Genomic DNA, 16,845 nt, shown 5'->3' on the forward strand with positions numbered 1-16,845 from the left:
AAAAGATTAGGATAAAATTTCAAATATTAAATTCAAATGCAGGATTAATGAGTTTTATTTCAAAGCCCCAGAGGTTGTCTGGAATTTAGGACATTTTTTTAGTGGCAGACACGAGACACAGCCAGATGCAGTCGTGTTTTGGACCAGCTCAGCACAAATTTAGCACCTTGAAGGAGAAATTTTATGTCTGTTTTGTAAAGCAAACATTTCAACTTTTCCAAAATCCCTTGTCCAAAAGATATTATTGTTGCACTGGATGAAGGAAGGGATTTAAACTGAGGCTGACTGGTTTCTCCAGCACAGACAAATTGCCACCCCATCACCATCCCTGTAGGTGATATAGGTCTCATGCCCCATGCAACAGATCCATATAAATCATATCTTTATTTTTTATTGATGTGGAGAAAGATAGATTTTTTAAAAAATAAAAGAAAATAATTGAATCATTTCCTGAAGCCAAGTTGAAGAGAATCCTTGTGACACTCTGCAGGAAAGAGCTTTTTGCAGCTTGGTTTCCCCAAGAGCAGCAGGGAAGGGCTTGGCAGAGGTACAAACCCCGTTCTTCTCACGCCCTCCAGCCAGCATGGCAAACCCAGGGCTCAGGGGCTGCTCCCCTTCACACCCTCTCCCCAAGGCAAAGCCCTTGGAGGCCAAACCTCCCCTTTCATTAAAAGATGTTGTTATCATCCCAAAAATTAATATCCTTCAGCTCCCTCCCTGACAGGGCTGCTCCCAAGAAGCCCCAAGTATCAGTCGTGTTTCAGGTCACCATAGTTTGTTCAGAAAAAGAGAGAAATTCCTGTTTCCAGAGCAGTGATGGCTTGGGAAGTGTTGGCAGCACCTGTGGAGCTCAGCCTGCAGATCCAGAGCAGGTGGTTGGGCCACGGTGTCTTTTGGGCAGCCAGAAGTGCTAAACATTGTCCTGATTGAAATAAAAAAATTAAATCCCTGTTGAGTTCAATGGAAGAGGAAGGTGATCAACATTGGGTTTCATATTTTATGTATCAGCATTGAAATCTTGATGGGAAAGAACCAAAACCTTGTAGTGAACACCTTCAAACATTGGAATCCTGTCTTAAAAGATTCCAATTATAGCAAGAAGAAAACACTGGTGTTTCAGTTTCACATTCTGGCACTTGATCAAATGGACATACCACAGTCTGTAAATAGACCCAGAAAACTGAAAAATCATTCCAATTAAATTCCTTCATTGCCCTAGAACTCTGACTCACCTATGGACAATCAGTGGAATTAACATCAACAGATAATTAGGACTTGGTGATAGGAAAGCTTCAGATTGATTTTTCCATTTAGAAAAACATTCACAAATTTATTTTTTTTTATTTCTTTCTGGGATGAAAATCCTACAAGAACAGGTTTTCCCCCCTCCAGTACAGAACAAAAATAATCCATGGAAACAGCCTCATCTCAAAGTATTTCAAAATCAGTAAGTGTGAAAATATAACAATATAACAAAATATAACAATAAAACAAAATATTATGCAACGTAGCAAATATACTTTAAAAATTCCTAAAAGATTTTTCTGAATTTCAGCTAAATTTTTGGGTCAATCCAAATTTTTTCCCATCTGATTGCTCATAATCTCATCCCATCTCTAGCCCTTTTCAACAGCAATGGAAGTTTGGATTCAAAGCTTCATTTCCAAATGGATTTTCTTGGCCAGGATGGGAGGAGGTGGATTTGATTGTCAGGAATTTCAGATTATAACAGCCTGGAGCTGTTCTGAGTGCAACGCTGAGCCACCACCAAAGGAAGGGCCAAGCTGTGCAAGGCAGTGGCAGCTGCTCTGACTACAGCCACGTTTCATTCACATGAGGCCAATGCCTCTTTTGGTCTTTCTCACCTCTGAAATCAACCCCTAACATGGCTTTAAGCTGAAAAGTATCATAAAAATCAAAAATTTTACCAAAATTTGCTGAAGATTTGATGTTTAACAGAAAGGCCTTGCTATATATTATCAGTGGCACAAGCTTATGCTTAATTTTGGATATAATAAGAAATGTTTTATCCCCAGACACTGCTTTGCACATGTTCAATCTTTATCTAAACCTCACAGTTTGACACTCGTGTCCAAAAGTCCCCAGATCAGTTGCATCACTCTGACCCATTGTCCAAGGCCAGCTGAACTGGAGGCTGAGCCAAGGGACACGTTATCCAGAGGAAAACAGCAATAGCTGAAACGTATCTGAGGCACCAACAGGATGTGAACCCTTCACAACATCTTCCTCTGCTGAAAAGCAACCAGCCCAGCACAATGAGAGCACTGGGCTGCCACCTGCACCCCCAGCACCTCCCAAGGCTGCTTGGCTGCAGAGATTGGATGGTTTTCCATTCTTGGCCTGGCCTCTGGTGGGAAATATTCCCGCAGCTGGATGTGAACAAAGAGTGAGGCATCCCAGTGAGTGGACAGGAGGCTCGAGCCAAGCCCTGGCCTGGGTGGAAGCCTGTTCCATGACCAGTTGCTCCACACCTGGCTCGGAGCTTGGGGATGTCCCGCATGGAGCCATGAAGTTTTATGGGCACTCCATCTATCATTGCATCCAGGGGGAAATAAAAAGAAAAAAAAAAAAAGAGCAGCAAAAAGAACAAAACCAAGATTTTTATGGGCCTAGGAGGAGCTAACCTGGAAATATCACTGGCACAAATAGAGCTGTTGAGCAGACAATAGCACTGGGGTATTGCCATGGGTTTGTTTACCCAAACGTGGCCGTCCTCGCTGTGAGGTCCCCACCCTGCAGCTCCCCAGGCTGGGGAGCTGGTGGAACACAAGCTGTGATTGCCATGCTGACAGCTTTATTGCCTCCCTGACCTTGCTATTTTTAAGGGAACAGGTTATCTCCGTGATGTAATCAGGTCTTCCTCGTGCTGGGAGGTCATTCCCACTGCAGGGAGCTGGAGCCTTTGGTCCTCGCTCGCCTTTGGAATGCCAAGTCAGCTGTTCCAGGTGGCCAGGAGCTTATGGCACTGGTTGGACTGAAAGCTACTGAGACTGATTCTCTTTTCTTAAATCACTCAGAAAATACAGCTTTGGTTCCCTTCTTCAAACCTAGTTTATCCAAATTGGTAAGGAGAATTTAAATATCCAAATGTTGGGACTTGAAGCTTAAAAGAGCATCAGTGAGATTGATTAAATGTGTGTTTGTGTTAGGAGTGGGAAAGTGCAAGTTATAGTTCACAAGTGATTCTCTGGACTGAGTGCAATAAGTAAATAATTGATAAAAAATATTGTTGCACTTCCATTTTTAAGGTTCTCATGGCAAAACAAGTGGACAGAATGGCCAGACCTTCAATTAGGGAAAATAAAATTTCTCAGTGGGCTGAGTTCTACAGAGTTATTAAAGGCTTTATGTCAAAATTATCTTTCTGGAGAAGACACAGCCATGATTTCAGCAAATGCTAAAAACTTGGGAAATTAGAAAAGCATTTACTGATTTAGTAACTACTTATCCAACATTATCAGTATGTAAACTATTTCCTCAGAATGATATTACTTAAAAGCTCTCTCTTATTTTAAATTCCTGTCTCCTGTCCTAATTCCATCTGACATCCACAGCAAAGGTTAGATGAGCTCTGTTGGGAAGCATTTTTCCAGCTCCCATGGGAATGAAACACCTTTTCCAGTCTCAGCTGGAATGAGGAAATTAAAAATAAAAATTAAGAATTAAATCCTATTTGAGCCAATGCAGTCCAAACACAGCCAAAGGTGTCCAAGGTGCTCCAGAGAATTTCTCCAGTCCCTATTCTTGTTGATCCCAGTGTCAAGTTGGTTGTGGAACCCAACCACAAAACTGCCTGGAAGTTTCCTTGGCTTCTCTCAGCTTGCAAGCCTCAAATCTTGAGGGATGCATTAAAAGAAATGGTGGCCCTCTCCTCCTCAGTTCCTATGGAATGGGAAAATGGGTTTATGGGCCATTAAACCCCTCCATTCCTTCAGAGATGCTGGAATGGGCACATCTGAGACCTCCAGGGAGCAGCCAGTGGGTGTAACCTGCACAGGGACACAGTTCCCATAACGTCACAGCAAGGAGAGGTGAGCTGGAGCAGAAATAAATCCACTTTCTCACCAAACAAATCCACTTTCTCACCAAACACCCTCCTATTTTTCCCGAGTCCAGATAAGCAAATTAAAAATGATGTCATGGCTCCCCCAGGACACTGCAGCACGCTGCCATTTGTCCAGCCAGAGTACAACTCCTATTAGTGTGATATAACACAGTAGTTGGGAACTCAATAGGAAAAACAGAGCTGGAATTTAATAAAAAAACCTCTCCAGCTTTTAACGCATTGCCCTTAGCACGCAGAGCTACTGTAAGTGAGTGCCTCAACACGAACACTCTGAAGACCAAAGAATTAAAGTAAATGCAATCAGCAGATTACTAAATACCAATGGGAAATTTAGAGCTATAGAGCAAAATCCCAGAGCATTAAAGGATTTACTGCTTGGCATTGATGAGAAGCAAATCTTTGGATTTCCATTTCTATCCTTAATTAGCAACTGAGGTTTATTTTAGTCTAAACTAAGTCACAAAAGATAACACACCCTAAAAGAAAATAGATAGCAGTGCAATAAGCTTCATAAAACATCTTATTAAAAATTAGAAGAAAAAATAACAGATTCAAATGGAAAATCAATTTCCAGGACTTCCATTTCCTTTTGTTTTCTTGTCTTCCCACCCATGCTCAGCTGTTTTCTAATAACATTCAGCTCTTTGCTAGCAGGGTTACCAAGGGTGGTAACAAAGATAGCATTGGAAACCCAGAAGGGAGGCTCCCTTTTAGAAGGGACATTTTGGGAGTGTTCTTGCTCCTTCACAGCTTGGGGTTTGAAGGTTTGCTGTCTCCCTGCCCAGTTCCCACTGGAAGAGGGATCTAAAAAGGATGAGCCGTGTTCCACGTGGCCTCAGCTGTGTGAAAAGCAGCTGTGTGAAATTGAGTGGTTTTTATGGATTCTCTGGGGCTGGGGAAAGACAAAGCTCTTCTGCTCAGTGAGGAGACCCCTGGCTGGTTCTCCACTGATCCCACCTACCATTTGCACCGCTGGTGATGTGCTCCCAGCAGCAGCTTTGTCAGGGTCTGCTGGAGCATTCCTGGTTTGCTGGAGCGCTCCCAGCTGCCAAGATGCACCAGGGATTTGATGTCTGGTCTCCTGACCTGGGATGCAGACTCCCACGGCACCATTTCCAGCACAGCTCCTACCGTGGCTTCAGGAAAAGCTGTAAAATATAAGCAGCTGCTTCAGAACACGAGAAAAGCGAAAGTCTGGGAGTTAAATCTGAAGAAATTTGTAATAACGGGGCCAGTCCCAACAAACCTCATGATTCAGTGAGAAGGAAGCTGAGGTCCTGCTGTTAATCACTCCCTACTTTTCTCCCTTCACCAGAGAGCCCAAGAATTCATTTGGTCCGCATAAAAATTAACTATGGAGTGATCTGAGTGTGATCCAGATCCACAGATACATCCCTGCATGGCTTCACAGTCCAGGATTCAAATCAAATCCAGCTCCAGCATCAAACAGGTCATCTAGGCCTGTGAATCACCTAAGGAGAGAAACTCCATTAAGTTAAATCAAGTGTAGAAGTTGCCAAGTTGGTATCCAGCACTCAAAAATTATTGGATGGTGTAAGAATTATTTATTTTAAAAATCCGACTTTGAATAATTTTTATTTATCTTCTAGTTAGCAGTCCATTGGGTTGAAAACTGGATACTTATTGGACATTGACAAAGTTTCCATTGTGTGCTAAAATAATTAGTTATGCATCTGAAAATGCATTGATTATAGTCAAAAATTGCAGAAGCTGAGTCCTTAAAATAAATTATCAAATAAAAAGTCAAGTTTTCATCCATAAGAAATTAAAAGGAAAATAACCCAAAACCATAGCCACAACCAAAGAAAGCAAAACCCTGCAACCCTTTAATGAATTACTTAACAAGTGGTGATACGTCAATCTGTGGTCATTCATTACACCCTGATTCTCAAGGAGAATCCTGAATGAGCACAATCTGGAGGCACTGATGGATATCTGCCCATCCCAGCCTTTATCTCAGAGCCCGAGCAGAGGCTTTAATGCATTTCGGGTTTGTGACACCTCTGCTATCGCCAGGAGGGACAGTGACAGCGGGGATGTGATGGACGAGCGCCGTGGCAGAGCCAGGAGCTGGGATGTGAGGGTGCCCTGCCTTAGCTCAGCGAGAAGAGACAAAGCAACTCCCTCCCTTGTTTTTTTAATTTGTTAAAATAACACCTCCATATTCCCAGGGGCAAATGTCAGGAATAATTGCATGCAAATTGTGCCGGAGTCACGCTGAGGCACCCAGTGCCACCCAAGGGCTCCTGAAGGGTTAAAATCGAGGAGTTCAGCTAATTTACAACTGGAGACCTTTATCATCTCCCGGTGACTTTGAGGGCTCACATTTCGCACTTAATTACTCGTCCAGCAATCAGGCCCGGGCTGAGAGATAGATGTGTTCTGTGTTTAGCCCTCGCAGCTGTGAATTGTTTATTTACTTATCGTCAGGCCGGGAATGGCTGCAATTTAAAGGTTCAGATCTCTGCTACCCTGAGCTGCGGAAGGTCTTCCTTTAAACACTTCCATATTCCGCGCTGGAATTCCGCTGGAGATGCCCATCTTCTCCTCCCTCCCGTTCCGGGTAACCAGCAGGTGTTCCTGGTTAGTGGCCACTGGGGTTGTTCGAGCCAAAGAGCCGCTGCCAAGTTCACAATCGGGACGAGGAATCTGCAGAGATAAATTGGGGAAGGTGAAAAGCGGGCCAGGGAGATGAGGGGAGATGAATTCCAGCGGCCCGGCTTCCGTGGGATGGCGCGATCCCTATCTGGGACAGCTTCAAACGGTGGCTGCTAAGAATTCCTAGGCCAAATGGTGTGATTACAATTTCAGCTGTCAAATGGTGACCAGATGGCTTTATCTTTCACACCAGAGGCCTAAGAAGTTGGTTAGGTGTGACCTCTCCACATACCAATCCACCTGCAGAGCACCAAGGCCTGCAAGGCCTGGAATTCAGGCATTCCCAACATGCCCATCCTCGTCTTTGGGAATTTTGGAGCAAAGCTGTGTGAAATCAACAGCATCAATTTTCACAGGGTCACATCACCCTCCAGTGCAGCACCACCAGCAATGCTGTGGGACCACTTAGGGGCCTGGGGATTACAACAGAAAATTGAATGGAAGGGCCAAAACTTCAACTATTTCCTCAAGAATCAAATCCCTTACTTCTGGGAGAAAAGGATTTTTCTCCATCTTTGCCCTTTTTCTGTCTTACAGCTTTACTTGAAAAACACGACTCAATCAGTGGTGTTACTACTATAAATGTACCAAAAGTAATGTTTTAATTAGGTTTCTCCCTCTAGGCAAGGATGTTTCTAGGAAGAAGGGTAGGGGACACAGCTAATAATTTTGTAGACAAAGCTGGGAGGTGATAGCACTTTGTGGAATTTCCAGTTAGTCCAAATAGAGGCTTCCTTGTTTTTTTCCAGTAGTTTATTTTATTCAGAGACCACAATGTCATTTGCCCCTCTCCCAGAGTTGTGTATCTTAAGGTCCTTCCCAAACTCTGTATTTCAGCCCATGAGGGTTACTGGGTTACAAAGAGGGGATGATCCCCGTTATTTTCTTGGGTCACACACAGACTTCTCATCTACCCAGGAAAGACCGAATTGTGCAGGGGAAGAGAATCTCAGTTCTGTGGCCAGAAAAGGACATTTCAGAAGGAAAATTGTTGAAATTCTCTGCCAAGAGGGAAAAGCTAAAATGGTCTGAGCATCCAGGCATCACTGATGGAGGAGAGGATGGTGGAGGGAGCAGACTGGACATATCACCTAAAAAATCCATTTTAGCTCCAGGAGAGGGGCTGTGGGCACAGCCCAGCCTGAATTCCCAGCAGCAGCAGCTCTGGAGGTCAGGGGCTTGCTGGGGAATATCCCATGACCTGTTCCAGTGCCACAGGCAGCTCCCTGCAGCCTCCAGGAAAGCCTGGCTGTTCCCACACAGAAAGCACAGAGCTTTGCAGCAGGTCTCAGATTAGAGCAGTATTAAAAGTAAGGACTTTGGGGTCGATATTAACCCCAGAGAATTCTGCCTGTGGGCAGGTGGAGGGGCTGACAGACATCAACAGCAGCAGCAGAGTTTCTGCCTCCAGGCTCTTGCAGCAGCCAACTGCTTTTGATTTAAAGAAAAGGCTTTCCTGTCCTGTGCTCTTATGAGAAACACACTTTTCTCCCAGTCCCAAGGTTATTTCTATCCCACAGATGAGGAGAAGGGGATGCAAGCTGACAGGGAACATGGCAAGGAAGTCTAAAGCACAGAGGTGCTGCTTCCTAATATTTTTTTGTATTATCATCACCACTGCTGTGGGAACAAATTACCAATCTCTGCAAGTGATCATTAAAGTGTTTTAATAATAATATGTAAAGAGAAAAATAGATCAGAACTTTCTAGTCTTGAAGAATTATAAGAGATATTATTAGACATACACAAAGAAACAAAAATGCAGATAGTTCCAGGGTGATTTGGATTTTCTCAGAAACAGATCCACAATCATCTGTGTCACTTCAGTAAAGCCAAAGAAACAAGAAAAGAGCCTCCATAGGCATAATTGAATTAGACAAAATCCTGGAATTTGATGAGAGATAAAGTTACCACTAATTCTCTTTAAGAAGAAAAAAAAAAGAAAAAAAGAGATGAAATTAAAATGTCAAAAGAGCAGTGAGCTGCTAAATTGAACCTTCAGTGTTGGGTGCATTCACGGTTGTGTTGGCAGCGCATCCGTGGAGGCACTGAAGTAAAAACACCACAAATGAGAAAGAAAACACCCAAAATGTAACTTTGAAAAGGAATTAAATGAACAGCACAGAAATGGTTCAGGATTTACAAAAGAGAATGCAAGGCAGAAACAAACACAAGCAAAACCTGGACCAGCAACAGCCCCGTATGTACAAATTTGCTGGGGCTGGGATGAATTCTGTGGGCTGGATTAATGAGAGCGGTACCAAAGACATGGACCCAGCCAGATCCCAGGCTGGCCTCCACCCATTGCCACAGAAAATGGGAGAAATATTTGTTTCTTCAAGTTTTTTGCAATTTTTCTCCTTTGTTTTAATTTTTGCTTCTGCTGACGTTGAGCTGACAGCAGCGGCGCAGGGGTTCAGGGCTGCAGCCTCAGCTCAGGGAAGTGGGGATTTTCAGAGAACTATGAAAATTTAACTCAGATGAACCTTGCCCTGATTTAACAGACATAAAATGAGAGAAGGGAACTTCTCAGGTTCTCAGGCCAGCAGAGGAATTATTGCAAGAAGCCTGTGACAGAGGGATGAAAGGCAATGGGCACAGGGAGCTGTTTCAAAGGTGAGCGCAGAGGCAGAGGGGAGAGGATCCCTTGTGCTGGTTCCCCAGCCCTGCTGCTTCACTCTGCCTTTTCCCACACTTAAAGGGAAGCAAAACATTTCTCTGAGAGCCTGAGGGAACCCAGAGAACAAGGTGGGCAGGGAAGGATGTGCCAGGAATCTGTTTGGTACCAGAATGCTGCCCTAGCGTACAAACAGGGAGGGAGGCTCCCACAGTGATGTGACTCCCATATTATTTTTGTCCCAAATACACAAAACGCTGGTTATAGCAATCATCTAGGAATAATATCAGTCCCAAATGCCTTTTTTAACCCAAGAATTTGCAGCAGAGCACTGGAGAGATGCACTTCTGCCACTGATGGTGATGCTTTTGCAGCGCTGGGACCTGGGGGCCAAGAAAATCCCATTTTTTGACTGTTGCTCATCACCCCCTTGACATTTCAAAGAGATTTTATCTGTCTGGCATGGAAGATTTCCCAAACTGTTTTTATTAGGAGGACTTTTGTATGCCAGCAATGAATATTACTCTATTACTGAAAGGAATCAAAAGCTAAAGTGCCTGCGTGTACAGTTAATCTATCCAAACAGAAAATGTTTCTTAAAAAATTACGGCACTATTTTTATAACAAACCTCAGCCAAACTCCAAACTGAATAAATGGAATGTGTTCTTTTAAAACCAATTTATTTTTTTAATCATGGGCAAGAAGTCGTTTCCTTGCTTTCATTCATCAGGTAATGCTCCACACCCCCCATATTTGTGTGAGGAGATTTGTCTGTCGGGGGATTTTTGCTTTGGAGGCATCGGATTGAACCATTCCCAAGGTTGGAAGGTGGATGTGAGCCTGGGATGGCATCACAGCCAGCCTGTGGTTTCTATCTCTTTTAACAAAACCATGGACAAGGCAAGAAAATGTCCTAAAGGGGCCGGGAGTGATGGGGAAGAGCCACCCTAAAACCCTGATCCACCTAAATAAAGTATCAGGTCAGAGCCATAGGAATTTCTATAGGATTATACAAAGACCTATTCCTGCTGAAACGTTCTGAAGGCAAAACACTGTCTTTATGTTATTTAAAACTGGCCTGCACACTCATTACCACAACGTAATTATCATTAGGGCTGCTTAAAGCAGAGCTTGGCCTTTCCTAATTTATACTCCCCATTATTATTACGGTTTTACTTTAACTAGAAACCCGTGCAGAGCTCTCCCTGCAGTTTTTCAGTATTTATTTAGACTTGCACCGCTGCCCATGACCACAATTTGAATGTCCCAAGCCTCATCCCACGATCTCTCACTCCCCAAAATACTGCGCATTTTTTGATGCCGTCACGGAGAGGAGTCGGACCAAACAATTCCCAAACAATTCCCAAACAATCCGCAGCCTGCGAGGACCCTAAAATGTGGTTAAACATTCCTAGAGGAGGCGGTGATGAATAGGCAAGCAGGGTAACCCGACCCCCAGGGCTTCAACATCCCCTTTTTGTTTGTTTGTTTGTTTTTTTTATTCCTGAGCTTTCCAGGAGTTTCAGCCTCGAGCAAACCCGGGGGCCTTAAAAAAAAAAAAAAAAAAAAAAAAAAAAGCAAAATAAACCAAAAGAGCACGAAAAACTTTAATTCCTACAACCACGTCGCTCATTTGAGTACGTGGCTTTTAAGAGAATTTTTCTGATTCGAGAAAATAAATTAATTTGAATTTCTCCCTTCTGTTTTTTCGTGGGTGAAAGAGAAACTCTGTGCCATTGCCGAGGGTTTGAGCGCTGCTTTTTCTGCTGCCCTGCTAAAGGTCAAAAGCAGGTAATGGATGTCGAAATTTCCACACTCTGGGGCAAGCTCGGAGCTTGTTGACTTTAATATCAGTTTTCTTCTACCACAGGGAAGAAAAAAAAAAAAAAGGAAAAAAAAAGGGGGAAAAAAGGGAAAAAAAAAATCCAGCTCCTCATTGATTTTTCATGGAAATTCACCAATTTCTCCTCGTTTAAGATCTGGTTTTTGATTTCTCCTGGATTATCATGTTGCTCTGCCCCCCAGATAAAGCCCGGCTTTGTTTCAGCTCGGGATGGTGACATCGCTGTTACTGCACAGGGAAAAATCCCGATGTGCTGGAGGTTGGTGCTGCTACCTCAGAAAAAAGCAAACAAAACCCTCGGGAAAACCCACCTTGAGAAACAGAGGGAGAAAAAGTCGGAGAAAGCTGGGGATGGGAATGTGCCTTCGTGCAGAGGGGAATAAGGAGCTCAGCGTGGCAGAATTCAGCAGGGTTCAATCTGAAATGTGAATTTTGGGAGCTCAGCGTGGCAGAATTCAGCAGGGTTCAATCTGAAATGTGAATTTTGGGAGCTCAGCGTGGCAGAATTCAGCAGGGTTCAATCTGAAATGTGAATTTTGGGAGCCCAGCGTGGCAGAATTCAGCAGGGTCCAATCTGAAATGTGAATTTTGGGAGCTCAGCGTGGCAGAATTCAGCAGGGTTCAACCTGAAATGTGAATTTTGGGAGCCCAGCGTGGCAGAATTCAGCAGGGTTCAATCTGAAATGTGAATTTTGGGAGCCCAGCGTGGCAGAATTCAGCAGGGTTCAACCTGAAATGTGAATTTTGGGAGCTCAGCGTGGCAGAATTCAGCAGGGTTCAACCTGAAAAGTGAATTTTGGCAGCCCAGCGTGGCAGAATTCAGCAGGGTCCAATCTGAAATGTGAATTTTGGCAGCCCAGCGTGGCAGAATTCAGCAGGGTTCAACCTGAAATGTGAATTTTGGGAGCTCAGCATGGCAGAATTCAGCAGGGTTCAATCTGAAATGTGAATTTTGGCAGCCCAGCGTGGCAGAATTCAGCAGGGTCCAATCTGAAATGTGAATTTTGGGAGTCCCAGCATGGCAGAATTCAGCAGGGTTCAACCTGAAATGTGAATTTTGGGAGTCCCAGCTGGCCCTGGTGGGGTTGGGGTTGGGTTCAGCCTCAGCTCATCTGCTCTCAGCTGCAAATGGACGCAAGATTGGGAAAATGGTTTGGATTTCTCCAATTTTCCATCAAAAATGGATGGAAGGAACCATGGAAATTTATGATTTTGTGTGTGTGTGTCCCAGTTGTGCAGGGGGCAAAAATGACCTTTAAAACCACAAAATTTTAGTCATCCTTGTTGTCAATTGCTGCAGAACTGGATTGGGATGTTCCCAACGGGCTCCCAAGAGTTGAACCAATTTTTTTTCAAATAAATCAACATAAATCAACATATTCATTGACCCTCTTGAGCTCTTGTGGATATTACACGGACAACATTTAAAACTTGCATTTGAAAGCATATCTGGGACATGAACACTCATTTTGTTATTGCTGGAGCCTAGAGAATGAAGCTATGAAAATGATAAATTTTTGCTAATTATCATTGATTCACACTTTGAAATAAAACTATGTGCCCACTGTATTTAAAAAAAAAAAAAAAAAGGAAAAATATTTGAAAACATCAGTTGTCAAAATAAACAGAATATTCCCTCCCATGGGAGTGGAGGAAGGGTCATTAAAAGAAGTTCAACACATTTTCAGGAATGCAAAAATGGGCAAAAATTGTACTATGAGAAAATTTTGCAGCCTAAAATATTTTTTTTTACTTGATAAAACAAAATAAATACTTTAATATATATTTTGCCATTAGTACATGTATATATAATTATATATAAATTTTCAGGTAACATTTCTGATACAGCTTGTCAGTCATCATTCTGATAAATAATACTCTTGTTATTATTATTAAATAATAATAATAAGGAGGTTTTAAGTAATCAGGAGGTTTTAAAGCCATTCAAACACAGTGCCTTGAAATCAAAATCCAGATTTAATTCTTTAGAATGTTTTCCCCAAATGAGGATAAATGTGGAGTCTGCCCTTTAAATTAAATGACAGGGAGAAGTCAGGGGGGAAAAAAAACCAAAACAAACCAAACAATAGCAAACAGTTTGAGATTGATTCTGCTCATTGTAAATAAGGGGCTGGCTCTAATTTAGTTAATGAGATTTCACCAGTGTAAATTGAATTAGGTTCATTATCCTATGATTAGAACGATCTCTATCATTGCAAAAAAAAAATATAAAACAACAGTTGAAGGGCTTTTTTTTTTCTAATTTAACAAAAACTGCTGGAATGAGATGTAAAAGCAGAACTCTCACAAAGTTGCTGTGAGCAGAAAAATATTTTTTCCTAATTGATTAATATCGACTTTTATTTTTTAAGAAATTTTAATTATTTTTACTATTTAAAACTGCATCTGTTATCCATCAGAACAAAACTATTTCGTGCTATACACATTAAAAAGAGGTTTTTTCTTATTTTCATCTTTTCTTTGCTCAGCAGACACCACCCCCACAAGATGTGTGTAAAATTCCTTTGCCGATGAGAGCAGCAAGGCACGGCTGAATTCTCAGGTGTTTGAACCTCCAGAAAACAGGGAAGGGCTGGGTATAATCTGCTCTACATTAAATATTATTATATATAAATGATATATCTCTGCTCTACATTATGCATTATTATATATAAATGATATATATCTGGTCTACATTATACATTATTATATATATCTGCTCTCCATTATACATTATTATATATACATGATATATATCTGCTCTCCATTATACATTATTATATATATCTGCTCTACATTCTATATTATTATATATTTCTGCTCTCCATTATTCTATATTATATATACATGATATATATCTGCTCTCCATTATTCTATATTATATATACATTACATTGTTATGGGTTTTAAGTGTCCTACAACAACCAATTATTTTGATAACACCTTTAATTGCCTACAAAGCTCCGCGAGGGGACAGGGGAGGGTTTCTCTTCCCTGATAAAACCATTGAACCGCCTGTTGATAAAGCAAATTATGCCGCGAGTATCCAGCAAGTGCTGAAAAGATAAATCCGCTCGCAAAGGCGAGGCAGGGGCTGCGCTCCCTGTCCCAGCACCAAACTTCCAATGCCACCTAATGGAGAGCCCGCACCTCGCAGCGATCCCGGCCGGGCTTTTCCAGCTCCCCAAAGCTCCTGGAGGATGCTGGAATTACAAAATCCCGCACCAAAGGATGCGCAGATGTTTGGGATGCCTTTGGGGTCCCTAAAATGGGAATTTGGGGTTGTTTGGGTGCACGGCTCGGGTTTGTGATCTCCGATTTTGCTGGCAGGAGGAGAAGGTGCAGAGGGATGTGAGAATTACCCGGGATGCGCAAATCGCCCTCCCCGAGGCGTGGTCGGGGCGCTGGAGCATCTCCCCCATGGCTCGGCTCACACGTGGGGACACCGAGAGAGGGACAGACTGAGGAGAAATCTGTCCTTGCCTCTTTCCGTGTCGTGTCTGATTTCTGCAGCGCACCCAAGCCTCTCTCCGTGCGGGAATGCTCCCACACCCCCAGGGCAGCGCTGCGGACACACAGCTTACCCTTGCGCACACAGAAATACAGGGCCAAACCGCTTTAGGGCCAGCTTTTAGGGCTGACCCCCAAAGCAGGCCCTGATTTAAAGCTGGTTTGAGATTTCCCGTTGAAGGTGGTTGGAGATTTCCCTGTGAAACCCCTGGAATCAAGTTGGGATTTTGCAGTGCCCTGTGTCCCTTGCAGCAGAACAAAGCCCCATTCTCTCTCTGACCCGAATGTATTTTCTTTACACCGTACCCAGGATTTCCCTCTGGTTTATTTCTGCAGGGCTGGATCCAAAGCTCCCGCTGATTTTGGGGAGGTTTGGGGTAGGGCCCTGCACTTCTGCGGCTCCTGACCTGCTGCAGCCAGGGCTGAACCTCTGCTGATTTGAATGACAAATATCGGCCAACACAAAAATAATTTAGAGAATTGGCTTGGAGGGATGGAAACCCAATAATTTTCCATAAAACTTGCTCTGCTTATGCCAAGCTTTGCACCCCTTCACCACCGATTTTAAGCATATTCTGGTATGGCAAGATTAGGGATAAAAATGAACTATGACAAAGATACAGATTTAAGATTTACAGGTTTTTAACTGCACGGTTCTTGTAGAGTTTTTACACTTTAAGCAGCGGGAATAAAATGCAAAGGGCGTTTTGCTGCTTTAAAAAAATTGAAATAATAGTAAACCAAGCTCAGACAAACCCCACAACAGAAAACCCGAAGCAAATAAAGGCGAGTGGGACAGATCTCCGTGTTTACTTTTCTTTCTGCTGTTGGATCCCGTGTCGTAGCCACAAGAACTGCAAGCATAGGGTGCGGAATGGGAAATAAAAGGCAGGAAAAAGAAAGAATAATAATAATAATAAAAAAAGCAATTTAAGGAGAAGGGAGCAAACCCAAGAGCTCGGAGCAGCAGCTCCGCAGAGCCGCTCCCCTGCTCAGGCTCCGTCCCTGGAGCAGCGGAGCTCTGCGAGAGGAGAAGGGGACGCTGCAAAGCCCGGGCTCGCAGGGGAGGAAGAGGAAGAGGAGGAGGGTTCGGGACGGGGAGAGCGAAGAGAAAAAGTCCAGTACATACAGCTCGATGCGTCCACCAGCCCCCAGCCTCCGCTTCTCTCTCTCTCTCTCCCTCTTAAGTCAAAAAGGAAATGCGGTTCTTTTTTTTTTTTCGGGATTTTTTTTTTCAGAATCAGAAAACGAACCGTCAGGAAGTTGGCAAAACCTCTGACTAAACAATCAATGGAGGAAATGCAACAAATTCGCTTTGGCGGCGGGGGAGCGAGGGCGGGCGCAGGACGGAGGCGCGCAGGCAGCGCGGGGAGCTGCGCATCGCTCCCAGCGCTCCCTCCCGCGATTCCATCACAATCCTGAATTATTTACCCCACGGACACCCAGGTACGCGGGGCAGGGATGGGCTCCTGTGTCCCCAATCCCTGGCAGAAATCTCCATATCTGTCCGCAAAAGGAGCCCCCTGTGCGGGTGCGCATCGATTTCCCAGGAGTTATCCTCCCTTCCCACGGGCTGGGATGAGCAGGATGGAGAAATGAGCCAGTTCCGTGCTTGTGTTTCTGCTACAAGTGCAGTTTGTACAAGGGCGAGGGTAGCAGCGAGAGGTTTGAGAGGAGTTGGTTTAATATATATATGTATAATTTTTTTTCCTAATTTTTCTACCATTCACCCGTTGCTCCCTCATCCCGGAATTCCAGTCTCTGCCTGCCGGTACGGAGCGAGCCGCTCACATCCCCTCCGTGTCTTCCTTAGGTAAAACAAATAAACAAATAAGTAAATCCTTGGAAGTTCCCCGAGCTGTGCGGAGCGGAGCTGCCCCGTCCTGCCCTCCGCTCAGCGCCTCCTTTATGCTCCCGTTCGGAAATTCGCCCCCAAACCCTCCCAAGGGATTTTCTCCCAGGTGCTGCTGAAGGCGGCCGGGACCCCCCATGTCCCCTGGGTGCGGGGCTGGTAGCAGGGGGGGTGCGGAGCCGCCCTCCCCCAAAAATGCGGGACGCGCTCCGGGGTCACCGCTAAAAGCAACACGAGTCCGTATTTTTAATAAAGA

General features: G+C 43.9%; 1 long non-coding RNA gene across 2 annotated transcripts; it reads right to left on the reverse strand.

Annotated features, from left to right (window-relative positions):
* Positions 1 to 409: 409 nt before the first annotated feature.
* On the reverse strand, positions 410 to 15,968 carry LOC135452757 (uncharacterized). 2 transcript variants are annotated; one of them, XR_010441690.1, is made up of 5 exons: positions 15,867 to 15,968; positions 6,580 to 6,757; positions 5,334 to 5,559; positions 5,049 to 5,235; positions 410 to 922 (listed from the first exon to the last, which is right to left on the reverse strand). It is a non-coding gene; the product is annotated as an uncharacterized LOC135452757 (long non-coding RNA). The 2 variants fall into 2 exon arrangements; XR_010441689.1 differs by having other exon boundaries at positions 6,529 to 6,757.
* Positions 15,969 to 16,845: the final 877 nt, after the last annotated feature.

The sequence above is a fragment of the Zonotrichia leucophrys genome, chromosome 11 (assembly GCF_028769735.1).
Source record: "Zonotrichia leucophrys gambelii isolate GWCS_2022_RI chromosome 11, RI_Zleu_2.0, whole genome shotgun sequence".
NCBI classification, from domain to species: Eukaryota; Metazoa; Chordata; class Aves; order Passeriformes; family Passerellidae; genus Zonotrichia; species Zonotrichia leucophrys.